This window comes from Lotus japonicus, chromosome 1, assembly GCF_012489685.1.
Source record: "Lotus japonicus ecotype B-129 chromosome 1, LjGifu_v1.2".
Classification (NCBI taxonomy): domain Eukaryota; kingdom Viridiplantae; phylum Streptophyta; class Magnoliopsida; order Fabales; family Fabaceae; genus Lotus; species Lotus japonicus.
Window position 1 is genome coordinate 20,969,729 of NC_080041.1, and position 11,237 is coordinate 20,980,965.

General features: G+C 37.3%; 1 long non-coding RNA gene across 4 annotated transcripts; it reads right to left on the minus strand.

Moving 5' to 3' along the window:
• Nucleotides 1-5,264: 5,264 nt before the first annotated feature.
• On the minus strand, nt 5,265-9,590 carry LOC130734089 (uncharacterized). 4 transcript variants are annotated; one of them, XR_009017744.1, is made up of 5 exons: nt 9,279-9,522; nt 7,817-7,953; nt 7,701-7,770; nt 7,228-7,274; nt 6,428-7,131 (listed from the first exon to the last, which is right to left on the minus strand). It is a non-coding gene; the product is annotated as an uncharacterized LOC130734089 (long non-coding RNA). The 4 variants fall into 4 exon arrangements; XR_009017747.1 differs by adding an exon at nt 5,265-5,743 and having other exon boundaries at nt 6,412-7,770; nt 9,279-9,525; XR_009017746.1 differs by having other exon boundaries at nt 6,428-7,752; nt 9,279-9,521.
• Nucleotides 9,591-11,237: the final 1,647 nt, after the last annotated feature.

Sequence of the window (11,237 nt, forward strand, 5' to 3'; positions counted from 1 at the left end):
TTCAGCGGACTGCTAATCCTCACGACTACCTCGTCATGTTTCAAGTAAGTGGGAACTTGATTATTTGTTGTATATGTTCCCAGCTTCTGATTTGAAAAGTTTTGTGGCTGCTACATTAGTAGTCAAATGTATAAGGCCGAAAGAAAGTAAAGTAGCAATAAACTAAAGAGAAGTATATCTGAATATTCTGCATATTATCTTCATTTTCCAGTACTTGCTATTTTATATAACATGTAAAGCACACAATGTTGCTATGGTTTTTGCCACAAACATGACACAGGTTTGTTAACAGTACGAGTCAAAGATGTACTGTTTTTTTCTTTTGTTCTCTAAAGCAAGATGTGTTCCTGATTGGTTATTCACTTATTCTTAAACTCAAATTAATTTGACTCATTTATCAAGCTATTACCCTTGAGTTGAGCAACAGAGTTTCATTCTAGTGTCTGACTTATTTATCAAGCTATTAAAATCCAACATATCAGCTATTTTAATTTTGCAGGAATAATAGCTAGCTAGCTGCTGTAGCTTGCTAATTGTGAAGGGACCGGGGAACAAAACAGGTATATAACAGTTTGAACAAAGTAAGGGCAGAACTCATAAATGTTCCATCCTCAAACCTCAACTCATAAATAATTTTCAATGTGTTGTTTTCATTGTACTGAAGTCTTGATGTAAATTTGATTATGCATTAGTTTAGCGCTTCTGTGTATTTTAGTGTCCAAGTGTATTTGTTTACATCCTTTTTATTTCAAAAAGCCATAGTGGCCGTTTTTATTGCCGCTAAAAATGCCTTTTGTTGTAGTGAACGTGATTTGATTAAATGCTAAACAATGATGATTAAGAATATTTTGTGCCTCTGATGAAACTTGCTTGTATTGTAACTTGTAATTCTCTATGTGTGACTCAACTTCATATGCTATTCATGGATGGCTGGATTAGCAGATGCTGTCTGGTAATAAAATGATGATAACTTGGGGAATAAAAGAGTGCAAATAATATGCCACGTTTTTGTATCATGGATTTTGTGAAAAGATACAGGGCGAGAAAATACAAATTGATAAAGAGTTGTATCTTCATGTACTTAGGACTAACGTATTTTTTTTTTGGTAACATGGAGGGGCAAGGCCCCGAAAAGCGAAGAAACGCTAAGCAACAGGTACGCGGAGAGAGGTTAACGCCTCCTCCGTGTCCTGGAACAACAGATGGCGACATTCCGCCAGAGGAGTGTGCAACACATGAGCACCAAAACCAAACACATGGGCGGCCTTAGTGAGGCTGTCTGCCACAGAATTAGCTTCTCTTGGGGCATACCGGAATTGAACTTCAACACCCTGAGGAATCGCACGACGTATAGCAGACACCATCCCCAAGAAAGAGTGCACTAAAGTTCCTGTGGTAGTCAATGCAGCAATGGCTTCAGAAGAATCACTTTCGATCACCATCCGAGGGCACGTAGGCCATGGAGCAACCTCAACTGCCGTACGGATTGCCCAAAGTTCAGCCATGAATGGATTCGAAGTACCCAACCAACGACAGAAACCATGGACCAAGTGCCCGGAGCTATCCCTAAGAACACCCCCACAAGCAGCCTCCCCGGTGCCCCAGACCGAGCCATCGACATTATACTTTAACCACCCCACCGAGGGAAACAACCAGCCAGTGCTTGTCTCACTCCGAGGGCCTGTAGAATCATCGAATGCTGCTGCTACAGAATCATCATGGAGGCTAGACGTACCCCACGCCAGCACCTGTCCAAGCTCCCAAGGGGTTTGATTGAACACCACCTCGTTACGCATGCGCCAAACACTCGCGAGGCATATCACAAAGCGCCGGACCCAATCCTCAGAATCGCTTCTCGTTGGACCACCGCTCAAATTCCAATGTACCCAATCACGCAAGTTCAAAGTAAAAAAAGGAGTGCCCACTGTACCAGGAAGAAAAGCATGCCAGCACGAACTCACATCCAGATGATTCAAAACCCTCTTCGCATTGACCATCAATCCGCCATTGAGAACCTTCCAAACCAGTAGCCGAAGGCGAGGTGCTCCCTTCCAATTCCAAAGTAGCCTCCAAACGGGATCAGCTGTAGTGTCGTACCAGTCCTCTGTCAGAAGCTCATAGGCAGAGCGCGTGGAGAATACTCCAGTACTCGTACCACCCCACACAGGAACATCGGGCTCGTTAGAAAGGGTAGCAGGAAGAGACAAGAGAACCTCCTGAAAAACCACATCAGGTACAAGCTCTCTTATTTGTGCCAACCCGCGCACACGATCACTATGGTAGAAATCAGACATCAAACAGTTTACCAGATGAGGTGGGGCTAAATGGAGAGCAGCCTCTTCAAGAGAAATCCTTGATACAAGCCACCTGTCAGTCCAAAAATGCACACTCCTCCCATTCCCAAGCTGCCAACAAATACCACGACTGAACGCTGACCAAGTACTGCGAATCCTATTCCAGATTGAGGATTCCGAGCTTCTGCGAGCAACCATAGGTACTTCATCGTCCCCACACCCATATTTATGACGCAAGACACGGACCCACAGTGCATCTGGAGTTGAAATCAAGCCCCAATTGAGCTTCATGAACAGGGCCTGGTTGAACTCGTGAAGATGCTTTAGCCCTAGCCCCCCCCCCACATTCTTATGAGAGCACACCCTGTCCCAAGAAACCTGGCTATAGCTTGAGAGGTGGATTTACCACCCCAACCATTAGATTTCACACCCCTAATTTTCGGATTTTCAAGTTCCGAATTATTTCGGAATCTTAGATTCCGAAATTAATTCGTAATTTTTAGTTCAAAATACATCTAACACCACACTTTTAAGTAAAAAACCACACTTTTGAGTAAAAAAGTGCTTCGGAAACTGAGTTTCCGTAAGTGGGGTGACATTTCTAATGGTTGGAGTGCCAAATCTAATGATCCTATAGCTTCTACCTCCAACATCAGCGCTCCAACAATTTTGAGATAATTAATAACATAATTATCTCAGTATAATTGGGAATATCTCATTTGTATCTTCATCTATTTAGGAATAGTATTTTTACTTCCTATAATATCTTTTATACATATAATTAGCTCCTAATCTTTGGGTAGATGATTACTGAGGAGGAAATTGACCAAGCTAAAATGTACAATTAGATTTTCACTATTTTTTATCTCGCATCATATACGGATGGAATAATCTATTTAAGTTTTTTTTTCTAATTCTAGTTACATTCTAATTGCTTTTTTTATTAATTTGTTATACTTTGAATCAATATACCAAAACTATTTTAATGTTCCAAATGTATAAACAAAAATATAAAATACAATTTTTTTGAGTTAGTTTCCAAGTCAACCCTTTAAAACTATTTGATATCAATTTTGATGGCATATTTGGTATCATTTTAAACGTAAGATATTACATTCAATTTTTTTTATTTTGTAATATAAAAATAATCATAATCATTAAAAAAAACTTTGTCAGCATACATCTTAATGGTAGAAAAGTCACAATTGACTTTTATTAATTATTCTAATATCATTAAAAACCATTAAATGTCAAATTAATACAGTAATTATTAAAAATATAGAATTATTTAATATTTAAATTACTAAAAAAATCAGAAAATCAACGGGACAACCCAATCAGGAGGATCCTCAAGGATAGTAGTAGACGCACATTGAGATGATGCACCCATCTCTATGAGGCAATCAGCGTGAGCATTAGCTTCCCGAGAAATATGCCTAAGGCGAGCCTCCCAATCCCTCTCCAACAATTGACGAGCATTCGCAAACTCACAATCATGAACATGTTGCACAAACCGATCATCCCAGAGTGCCTCCACACACTCCAAACAGCCAGTCTCATATTGAACATTCCTGACACCCATGATTTAAAGGATCTCAAGGCCAAGTTTAAGAGCACGAACCTCAGCAGAAATATGACTACCCCTACAGTGACCAGCATAAAAACCCCGTTCGAATCACAAAAAAACACCCCCATTCCCATAAGATGGAGGTCAAGTGTGAAGGAACCATCATTTGAGAGAGAAACAAAACCAACAGGTGGAGGAGTCCAAGACCTACAAGAACAAATAACATCCTAATGCGCGTATTCGCAGCTAACCAACGCATATGGTCTCCGTGCTCTAGACGAATCCTGCTACACACATAGTTCATTGTTTCTCCCCTTAAAGGCTAAAACCATTTCTTTCCTCCACCGCCACACAACCCACAGGGCGGCCACCCGAAACAAACAAAAAATTTATTGATATTTTTTTAATATTATTGGAAAAAATTAATTTTGCAGTAATTAGTAGGGACATCAATTACTCTACAGACTAGCTTGCAAAGAGGGGTGCTTAATCAGATGCTCTGGAGCTTTGCATTCTTATGTGTCCTCCTTCCGAGTTAGAGACCCTTATTTTTAGGGAACCAGTGTTAGTTTTTGTCAATTTTCCGATGAAATAAATAAATGTGAGGGTTGTTATAAAAAAAGTGGCTTGGCATCTTTTTCTCTTTTTATTTATTTATTTACTTGTACTTTTTACCCGAGCGATGCACGAGGATATTCATTTTTGTTTTTCTTTATGATTTGTTTAAAACATGTGTTTTTTTTAAGATAATTTATGAATTCAAAGAACAAAATTTGTTTTAAATATAAGAAATCATAAATTTGTAAGTTTTTTTTTGTATTGAGTATTTTTTTTTTCAGTTACTATATTTTTTTTTATCTTTTGTTGTTGTTTTCCTAAATGCTCGATTGATGCTAACATGTATGTGTTAAAAATAGATAAAAAAAAATTGCGATTGGAATTATCACATTGAGAATAAAACTTAGAACATATTGTTTAACATTTCTTATAAAAAGATCTTCTTCATAGGGCATATATTGAGAATCAAACTTGAAATTATGATTGACCCTTTGGATTTCTTGAAATATAAGATATAAAATATAAGACAATAATTAGTATAATCAGATAAATTTATTTGAATTTGCTTAATTTTTATTAATTGAATTTTTTAATACAATTACTACATGGAGGGGGCATAGTTACTACCATCTTCTTCTTTTTTTGTTAAAAACATGGTAGAATAGAGAGAAAACACCTCCATACTACCGTGCATGCCACCAGCGACATGCTGGGGAGGCCAACCGAGATAGCAATAGAGAAGCCACAACCACCTTTATAAAGTGTAAATCAAAATAGAATAATGCACCAAAAACATAGTCAAGCATAAAAAGCAAGACATATAATTAGAATTTGAACTTCATTTTTTATCAGCTAGAGACACTCTACATAATTACATGCTAGTAATTTAATCAAAGGACTCTTTTATGTAAATTATAGCAACACCAACCTTCATACGATTCAGAAAGAGAATCCACTATTTTTATAAGGTTTGCATTGAACTCATTAAAAAAATGATTGTGCCAATAAATATCAGCAAGCTTTAAATTACAGTATGTGTCTTGTCTCAGCCAGTATCATATATACACATCCTTTAGTATGCGTCCCAAGATGGAAATCTTTGGGCTTTTCCTGCAAATATATTTCAGCTCAAAAGACAGGCACAAACCCAATTGCTGAATGCAAAGGCACTCATGAAAGCCACATTCAGCTCTTAAAATTCCAAAACCATTGTAGTGAATTTTATGATCTTGGGAGCTCTGACCCTAAGGGTGTTGTTGGGAAGCATGCATGTTCAGCGGCTGTGTTTTAATGAGCAAAAAGTCTGAGAGTATAGAGAATTCATCTGCAAACAACCTAGAAAATATAATAGATGGAAGAGTTGCAGTGTTGAATAACATGAAAAACCAAGCTAAGGGATAAAACAGCCACATCATTTCAATTTTAAGTGATTTTTGTTATAATTATGCATTTTTATAAAAAAAGAAGTTAAAACTACAGGAAACCTGAGATTGAAGAAGGTTAGCATTAGAGTTCCATTTTGCTAACCTTCTATCTATTATCTATATATTATTTATGAGACTCGTTCATAGCTATTCATCTTCAGCTCTTCTGATTTACTAATGGTTGCATAAAACTAAACTCACCTCTCACCTGTTACAAATTAATAACTTTTAATGTCTCTCATCTATTTCAAATTAATCACTTTTAATGTTTCTTCACACATTAAAAATTAATAACTTTTAATGTCACTCACCCGTTACAAATTAATCACTTTTAATGTTTCTTCATCATCTATAGTTACTATATCTCTTAGACTCACCCACTAATATTATCTTAGTCCTTCTAATTCAAAAGACTATTTTATCTAGTCTTTTGTCAGGGACATTTGCGGTTCATTTTCCCCAAATGTTCCAACCACAGCTCAACCAACAATGCATAAACAACCAATGAAAAATCATAACCAAACCTAGAAACCATGATTGAATTGGGAAAAAAAAAAAAGACTTAAACCTTGTTAAGATCATGATGGCCTCAACTGCAAGCTTAATCTTCTTTCCATTCAGTATAAACATGTTACAATATAACCGAAAAAGGAAAAGACAAAGTCCAAGCGAGAATAGGATCAAAATTAAAACCAAGTAAAAGTGAATCAAATCTAAACTTAACATTTAAAATTGAATAAATGCATATAACAACCCTTAAACTTCTTAGAATCTAATGTAACAGCCAGGCCATTGAATATATAAGGACCCTTGAGCACATTGTAAATATTCAATGCTGGTTATCCTCACACCCTTGTTAGCAGCACCGTTAAAGATTTGAATAGCAAGATTGACATTCTGAGCTTTACCTGCAAATTTTATACCCTTAGAGTACTCATATCATTTGCATCCGTGGGGGTGCCAACATCAGATCTCATTCTAAATCTCCTCCAATTAAACACATGAATGTTAAAAAACACACAAAAAAAAAAATAGTTACTTTCAAATTGGCACTTGTAAGAACATATTAGTTTGATATACACTGCTTCCATGTAAATTTTCATTTCACTAATTGCTACCAAAGCTACGTATACAACTACTGTCATTACTAATTAACTAATATCTGCATTGCAAATACCTGAAGGAGCAGGGAAGGCCATGAATCCGATTAAAAGATGTTGAGAAGTTTAATTAATCTCTGAAGTACTTTCCAAGTTGCCAATGAAAATTTTGTAATGTGGTCAGGAGTCTATGAAAAAAAGGTGTAAGAGTCAACTTGCAGAGTTATTCATCTTTAAACCTTTTTTCTGAAAATAAAAAAAGTTGAACTAACTTCCTTCAGTACCTGTTCAATATGGTAGGGAACTGTCTAAAGAAGTCCAGCTTATACCTCTTTTGATAAAGAAGTTGCCACGTGGAGTACAACAGCAAGAATTATCAACAGTGAGAGGAAAGAGAGCCAAATATAAAAGCTAAATTATAACACAACTATCAGGACATTATGGCATATGAGGGATGAACATGGCAGACAAAAAATAAGAACTAATAAGGGAGAAGGAAGCATTGTAGTGAAAATACAACGCAGATGTCACGTATAGATGAGCTTCCACTACTAAACACTCATTTTAAAATGTTATAAAACTATGAGATATGATGATTACTCAGCCATTAAAGATTGATTCTATGTTAAATAGTTCACTAAAAGTAATGGGTGTGATTAATCGAATGAAGAAATATGTTGAAACCAAATTACAGTTTTTGTTTATTAAAATTTGAAATCAATTCAAGCAAGTAACCACTGTCTGTAGAGTAGCTCACCTCGCCTGCCTTCATGAAAATTGATTAGATTTCCAAACCCCATAGAGAAGAACTGAAACACAAAATAATCCTATGAAAATCCAGATAAAACGGGTTCAATCAAAGTCAGTAGTTACCTGAAGATAGCCCTCGAGCTTGTCAAGGCTCGTTGGTTGGAGAAGATTGCGAGGAAATAAAGGTGACAGAAATGAAATCGAGTCATTCACCAACGGTGACATAAGTCATGACATTAGAGGAGCCGAGATTCATATTGCTGCAATGAAACTTGATTCAGAAACGTGAAACAGAACATATTCAAATACTACACTGTCACGACCCAAAATCCTAAGTTGCAACCGGCGCACAGACTAACACCCTAGCCTGGCAAGCCTATTACTCACAAAATCATTTTCAAACAATTGTCCAAAATTTACATGTTCAAAGAATGCTATACGAAAATTCAGCAGAGTCTCCTTTGTATTATCAACATTTCCAAGATAACAAAATCTGTCAAATGAGCTCTTCCTGAACCAAAATTCCAAGGAATGTACAAAATTTAAATACAACACTCAAATGCAACTCTTAAAATGAAATTCGAAATCACAGTTCATAATAAATCCACCTAAGACTCCCTGTAGCTGCAGAATAACCAGTGTCAAATAAAATGACACCAACAAGACCACCAACTAAGATGCCTACCAAGAGAACTGAATGATCTGAATCTGAAAATAGCTCCCCTACTCAATTGCCTGAAAATATCTATGAAGACCAAGCTCAATCTCTCCTACAACCCTCCGTAGAAATAAGAGAACTATCTCCGCGTCAATCTAAGCATCAGTAAAGGTTAACAAATAAATTAGAAAAGAAATCCCCAATTTATGAAACTTAGGGTTCTAGGGAAACCCAAGAAATTACCCACTATCCAAGACCAACTAAGTGTTGGGGAGAGTCACGGCGAGGACCCATGGGGCAAGGCTGAGGGGAGACACCAAAGAGATCTTGGACACCACATCTTAACCCAAAACCTTAAGGCATTAGGTTTATGGGTCACATCTCTTATAAACTCTTCCTCCCACCTTGACTTCTCTGATGTGGGACTTGATTCTAACACTTGATTCTAACAATCTCCCCCTCAAGTGTGAGTCCTTCAACCACATCACCCATGGTCCTCCCGTTTGCGGAAGCTATCCACCTTGCATCGCCGTTCGCTGCCAACGGAACCCGCCGCCTAGCCACACTGCTAGGAAGACTTTCGACACAAGGAGCCGTCATGGTCCCACGAGTCCCACGAACCATCGGCTCTGATACCACTTGTTGGGGAGAGTCACGGCGAGGACCCATGGGGCAAGGCTGAGGGGAGACACCAAAGAGATCTTGGACACAACATCTTAACCCAAAACCTTAAGGCATTAGGTTTATGGGTCACATCTCTTATAAACTCTTCCTCCCACCTTGACTTCTCTGATGTGGAACTTGATTCTAACACTTGATTCTAACACTAAGAAATCTAAATATGTGTTCAAAACTCTAGAAATGATTCTACTCAAGTCTTCACTCACTAGAACAATTTGTCTTTAAGTTTATGGGTTATGGGTTTACCTCAATGAAACCAAACAACAACCTTGAACGAGTGTTCTCCTTCCTTATAGCCAAAACTAACTCCAAAGAATTCTTTCATCATGAGTGTGCATTTTATGGTGGGTTTGGTTTGGTCTTTGGGGAAGAAGAGAACTGGCGAGATAGAGAGAGGAAGAGGCACTGTGTGTGAAAAAAAAAAAAAGAAAAAGCCAGAGAGAGTGAGAAGGATCACGATGTTGAGGAAACAGAGATAATAGATTATTAGATTTGGTGGGGTTAGTGGTCTTCCTCTTTTGCTTTTATTATAATTTTTTTTTCTTTCCTACTTCTGGTCACCACGTGACCAATCTGCCTCTTCTTCTTCTTCTTTTTTTTCCTCCCTTATCTTATCTCCTTATAAAATACTCTCTTCGTTCCTTATTAACTATCCACTTTGAAGATTTTTTTTTCTATATAACTGTCCACTTAGAGTTTCAAGAGAGCATTAATTGATATTTTTCCAATAAATGCCCTTACATAAACAATAAATGAAGAAAGATAAAATACATTCTAAAGGGTGATATAGGAAAACAAATAATACTTTTATGAAAATCAACATAATTAATTGCTTTCCTTAATTTGTGTGAATCTTCTCTTCCTGGACAGATAAATAGGAACGGAGGGAGTAGTAATAATAATAATATATAATAATATTAATATTATAACTACATACGGATTGTTTCATACACCAACGCCCAGGTGATAGAACAAACCTGAAACCCTGATTAATGGAACAGAGGCAATGAGGCTTTAGAGCATGACCACCTCGCCATAACCACTGAAAAGGATGCCACCGTCTCTGAATGAAGCTCTTGGGGAAGAGGATGGTGATTTTATTGATTTAAAAATTAAAACTAACTAACCCTTTTAGAAAGCAAGATATCATGATATACATACAGACACACTGAATCCCATTAAGTAAACTTGATTTTTGGCATAACCTAAAAATGATAGTTCTTTCCTTCCTACAAATTAATTTGAAAATCACAGTCTGGGCAGCACCAAAACGCTCACTGATATCAGAAAGTTCTTTCCTTTTCCATTATTCTCTCAGAAACAAAGAAAATTTCATCACGCACGCAGTCACGAATTGGTAATTACGAAAGAACAAGGAAAACGTAGGTAACAATGAAGTGAGAGGGGAAAAGGGGGAACCTACGTGGTCGGAAGGAGAGGATTGAAGCTCGTACTGAATCTCGTTGTGGAGGAGTTCCTCTCACGATTTCCCCTTCGCTCTGGTCACCATTTTCGATCTCTCTCTTCCTCGCGATCTCGCTCTCTCCTCTCCCACTTTTTTTCTCGGTCTCTCATTTGTGTGACGTTTGGAATGGTGAACAGTGATTGCTAAATATACAGAAGGAAAAGGAAACGGGCGATGCCTTTAGAAGAAATGAAAACGGAAGGGATTCGTGGAGAGGCAAACGAAACGTGCAAAGTGCAAACACAACTCTGAAGTGAAAAAAAAATATCAAATGGTCAAGATTGAAGGCTATGGATAAAGGTATGAAAAACGATAGAAATGGGGTTTGAATAGCGTTTTACAACTAAAAACTCAACCCACTTGAGATTTAAATAAGTCTCTTCGAACACCAAAGATAAGAGTGCAGAGATAAGAGATAAGGAAAGCACACAAATGATTTTATCCTGGTTCACTTAATAAATCCCTCAAGCTAGTCCAGTCCACCCGCTAAGGTGATTTCTTCCTTCTTAGAATGAAGGCAATCCACTAATCAGAGTTTTGTTACAACTGCACTTGCTACCTCCAAAGTGACTAACAATACACTGACTTAGCTAACACTAAGATCCACTCTCTTAGTCTTCTCTAGGATTCGATCAACCTTGATCTCCTAAAGGTAAAACAAACAACTGTTTGAAAGTATTGGGTTTACAAATAAGTGCTTCTTCAAAAGCTGATAGTAAACACACTTAGTTCTATTTGAA